Source organism: Micromys minutus (genome assembly GCF_963924665.1).
Source record: "Micromys minutus genome assembly, chromosome: 30".
Classification (NCBI taxonomy): Eukaryota; Metazoa; Chordata; class Mammalia; order Rodentia; family Muridae; genus Micromys; species Micromys minutus.
In genome coordinates, this window is record NC_137965.1 from 31,936,272 (window position 1) to 31,941,603 (window position 5,332).

General features: G+C 47.5%; 1 pseudogene across 1 annotated transcript; it reads left to right on the forward strand.

Annotated features, from left to right (window-relative positions):
* The first annotated feature begins 4,541 nt into the window (after positions 1 to 4,541).
* LOC308440043 (cell division cycle-associated protein 3-like) lies at positions 4,542 to 5,332 on the forward strand (annotated as a pseudogene). Its single transcript has one exon. The product of its transcript is annotated as a cell division cycle-associated protein 3-like (transcript).

The window sequence follows — 5,332 nt, forward strand, 5'->3', positions numbered from 1 at the left end:
GAGTGGTGGATTACAGATGTCTTCTGGGTCTCCTGAGTCTAGCTTTTGTAAGAATTTGAGGGCTTCCAGACCCTACCCACAGCTGTGCATGTGGAGAGATTCCTATTCCAAGCGCTTTGCTGCTGGCCTACCACTGGGAGGCCTCCAGTTCCAGGTTCCCCTCCTGAGGAGCCCCTCACTTCCTCCTCCAGTTAGTGAGAAGCTGAGCTGAGAGACCCTGACTTCAGCAAAGGAGTGAAGTGGACTCTTGTTTTGTGGATCTTTCAATTCTGACTCCAAATGAATATATGAATAGAAAAGTACTAGGAGGGTTCGGTGGAGCTTTAAACCTTGGACGTGAGAACCAAGCAGTGTAAGATCATACTAGGGAACAGGGAGTGGTGTGCACATGTATGAAAAACTATACAGCTCCCAAGAGGCAACATTTCCTGAGCCTGTGTGGACTAAGAGTGGACAGGCAAAGATGTTCCTGCCCTGTGGCTGTCCTTGGTCACACTTGGCACCAGGATGAAGCAGTCAAGATGACCTTATTTCAGCTTGTGCGTGAGCACTGGGTTCATCTACTTGTCCCTGCGGGATGTCTGGATATTATCCAGACAGAAAGCAGGATGAAAAACTAGCTTCCTTCCAGGATAAGAATACCCCATTTCAAAGGGAACTGAGGCCTGATGAAGTTACTTGGAAGTAAAAACTGGTTAAATTACAGAATGTTCTCATTTTATAAGTTATCAGAGAAAGATTATTATTTAATTGGAAAAAAAGAAAAGAAAGATGTTCCCACTTTGATAAAAGACAGGGAACAATAGATAGTGTTAACAACAATTACAGTAAGAGATTTGCTTAAATTACAAACACGGGCCTCGAGAGATGGCTCAGTGGTTAGTTGCTTGTTAGGATTAGAGGTCGATCTCCAGAAGACATATAAAAAGTGTCAAGATCCATGATGCTTGTAAGCCCAGTGCTGGGGAGGCAGAGACTCTTAAACCCCTGGATCTGATTGACAAGCCATTCTAGCCTAATCAGTGAGTTCCAGGCCAGCGAGAACCTTGTCTCAGCCTAGGGAATGACAAGTTTCAGGACTGCCTGGGCGACTTGATGAGACTGTGTCTCAGAAGGTAGAGGTCTAGGAAGATGGCTGACTGGGTGAAAGTACTTACTGCCAAGCGGGATGTGACCTAAGTTAGGTCTCCTGAATCCACATAGTTAAAGATGAGAACATGACTCGTACGTGTGCCATAGCATGCTTGTGTGCATGCTTGTGTTCATGTACACACACACTAAAGGAGGAAATACAAGCCTGGCAATATTGGCACACACCTTTGCAAGTGCATCTTTGTGTAGCTGATCTCGGCTGCTTTGTGGGTTCTTGTTTTTCCCACCCTTTATCTCCCCCTCCCAGTTTCACACCCTGTCACTAGATAGGAGAGAAAGAAGGATAGAGGGAGGGAAGAGATCCCTAAATCTAATTTCTTTCATTTTACTTCTTTGATCACAACCACTATAAAACCACAACCAACACGCCTTGAACAACCAACAACCCCACAACCACCTCTCAGGGCATTTATACACCCTCTGAAAAGTTCCCAGAATCCAAACATCACACAATTTCAGGAACTATCTGCAGCTGCCAAACCTCGCCTCTGCTGGAGCTCGAGGCAAATCACAGTCAGCTGCTGCAGTCAGTCCAAAACAATCTCCACACACTTTAATAGTATTTAATAGTATTAATCTTATAGTATTTTGTGTTTTTATTTGTGTGTTTTGTTTAATGTATGAGTGCTCTGGCTTCATGGACACCTGCAAGCCAGAAGAGGGGGTCAGATCCCTTTAAAGAGCCACCATGTGGTTGCTGGGAATTGAACTCAGAACCTCTGGAGGAGCAGTTTCTTAACTACTGACCCATCTCATAAGCCCCATTTCTGTGATTTTCAAAGAAACAAAAGTCCAAGATTGCCATTCCATCTCTGTCCATTTGAGGCCAACCTGGTCTATAGAGTGAATTCCAGAAAAGCCAGGGCTATCCAGAGAAACCCCATCTCATCACCCCCAAGAAAGAAATCAATATAAAACTGAGTTAAAGGTAAAAAGAGAGTTGGCTGTTGTAACTGCAGTACTAGGGAGGCACAAACAGGAGGACCAGGAGTTGGAGGCCAGCTTTGACTACATAGCAATTTGAAAGCTAAGCTGGGACACATGTGACTATAACTAAAAAATAAAAATAAAGAGGGACTGAGCATGGTGGTGCACACCTTTAATCCCAGCACCTGAGAGGCAGAGGCTGGATCTCTGTGGGTTTAATGGCAGCCTAGTCTACACAGGGAGTTCCAGACCAGGAGTAAAAAATGAGATCCTGTCTCAAAACAAAAACACTAAATAAAAGAGAGATGGTGATATAGATCAGTGGTTGAACACTTACCCAGAGTCCACTAGTGAAAAGCTGGCGGTATATGGTTTCATAGGACAGTGCTGGTCCAGCATGCGGGAGGCCCATGGTTCAGTTTCCCATATTGCATAAGCAAACAAGCTTATGGTATATATCCCTGTAAGCACATGTCACTACCTAAGTGTGAGGAGAAACATTGCAATGTTTATGGGTGACAGGATGGCCTAGGCCCCTGGAATCATCACATACTCCATCTCTATTGGATGGATGACAAATATTTGGGCCAACTGGAACTGTGGCAAATACTGAATTCCAGGGAATGTGTTGTTTGGGAAAGCAGACCCCATACTGAGAACACTAGCTGTTCTTAAGGTGTCCCATCTACTGTCACCACTAATTTTTTTTTTTTTTGAGATCCACTGTCTCCCACACAGATTAATCATGTACCTGGAGGGAGAAAGTTAGGGATGGGAATATAGGTTAGTTTGTAGGTGCCCACCTAGAAGGTACAAAACCCTTGGTGGTGCTTTGAACCAAAAGGCTCTCAAAGGCTCATATATTTGAATACTTAGTCCATAGTTGGTGGAACTGTGTGAGAAGGATTAGGAGATGTGACCCTGTTGGAGGAAGTGAGTGTACTAGCTGGTGGGTGTATGTGGAGAGCCGCGCCCTAAGATGGCACCGGCTTCTGCCCTCTCTAACTAGTAAACACCCCAGAGCGCATGCACCTGTATCACGCCACGTTTCTGACCAATTATGTTAAGACACCTTAGCTGGTGGACAGGCAGGGAGGATAAAAGGAGAGAGCCTCCTGGGCACGGGGCTCCCCTGATCCATTAAAAGCATCAAGAAAGAATCCTGAATAAACTGCTGAGAGAAGAACCTGGCCGTGTTGCATCTTTCCTTGCGGGACGAGGTTGGGCGCGACAAGTGGTGGCCCGTACAAGGAGTGTGAAGGTTCAGAACTCTCAAGCGGTGACAGGAGCAGGAGCGGTATCAGTAAGTTTCCTGGGTAAGTTGGGACTATGAAGCTCACTGTAAGTTGGGACTATAAAGCTCCTTGTAATCTCATTGGGTGATGAGCCCAGCTGTGGTTCTGAGTAGGGCCCCTAAAATTTGGCATAAAATATCGTCCCTGAGCTTTGAAGTGACCCTACCCAGTGACGGGCAACTTCCCTTTCACCTAAGACAGGATCCGTGAGGACAACATGGTTATCCAGAGACGGGTACAATAAAGGGATGATCCTAAGACGGGGGATCGTTGTGCTCAGCTTATGCTATTAAGGCCATCCTGAGTTGGACCTCTGCCTCCACCCATGCAAACAGTGCCGTCAGCAGTATGACCGTTCCTGGCTTATGGGATTGTATCATGTCTATAATAAATAAAAAAGGGGGATATGTGGAGAGCCGCGCCCTAAGATGGCACCGGCTTCTGCCCTCTCTAACTAGTAAACACCCCAGAGCGCATGCACCTGTATCACGCCACATTTCTGACCAATTATGTTACACCTCAGCTGGCGGATGGGCGGGGAGGATAAAAGGAGAGAGCCTCCTGGGCACGGGGCTCCCCAATCCATCAAAGCATCAAGAAAGAATCCTGAATAAACTGCTGAGAGAAGAACCTGGCCGTGTTGCGTCTTTCCTTGCGGGATGAGGTTGGGCACAACAGGTGTACTAACTGGTTTTGCGTGTCAACTTGACACAGGTTAGAGTGATCAGAAGGACAGAGCTATGGTTGAGGAGATGCTTCCAGGAGAATCAACTGTAAGGCATTTTCTCCATTAGTGGTCAATGGGGGAGGGCCCAACCCATTTTGACTGGTGCCATCCCTGGGCTGGTGGTTCTGGATTCTATAAGAAATCAGACTGAGCAAGCCATGGGAAACAAATCAATAAGTAGGACCCCTTCCATTGCCTCTGCAGCAGCTTCTGCCTCCAGATTCCATCCCTAGCTGAGTTTCTGTCTGGACTTCCTTCAGTGATGGACTATTATCTGGAAGTCTAAAGCCAAATAAACCCCTTCTTCCCCAACCTGCTTTTAGTTCATGGTCTTTCGGATTAGCAATAAAATCCCTAACTAAGGGAGTTGTTTCTCGAGCTGCTGTTCGTCCAGAGGTCAAGCTGGGGCCCGACGTGCCCCGTCCCCAGCCCTAGTGGACATGGGTTCTACTCAGAGCATCTCAGGCACTCCTCTGCCACACAGCAAGCATGTGACTCGAGTAGCAGACCCTCGTTCACCTACTGCTGGCACTCAGCGCACTCCTATTCAGGTGGGGAGTTCTCCACAGCCAAGCCTACCAGCAGAACAGCTGAACAGTCTTAAACAGGCACGAGACCCAGATCCCTGCTCTCCGACCCTTGGCATTGCACGGACACCCATGAAGATCAGTGGTACAGACCCTCAGTGCCCCCTGGTGAAAGCTGAGCGAAGTACTTGAGACTGAAGCGTCCAAATCGATTTCCTACCCAGAGCTTGTTCTGCCCCAGGAAACTCCTTTATCTTCTGAACTGGACCTGCCTCTGGATCCTCAGTTATCCCTCGAGGACCAGTTGCTGCCTTGGGGCCAGCCTGAACTCGATTCCAAACAGGCATTTACCAAGGAGGAAGCAAAAACAATCCACAGAAACCATAGTTGCCGGCCAGAACTCAGACAAGCCCTCCAGAGACCCAGAGACACCCCAGGCCTCAGGTTCTAAGTGCAGTAGACAGAAAGCAAGAAGCAAGGTTCTAGGGAGGTCCCCGCTCACCATCCTGCAGGATAACAACTCCTCTGGGACCTTGTCACTGCGACAGGGTAAGCGGCCTTCGGCCCTAAGTGAAAATGTTAAGGACCTAAAGGATGCAGTCATTCTCGGAACTGGAAGGTTTCTAAAAACTGGAGGAGGAACGTGGGAGCAAAACCAGGACCATGACAAGGAGAATCAGCATTTCGCTTCGATGAAGAGCTAG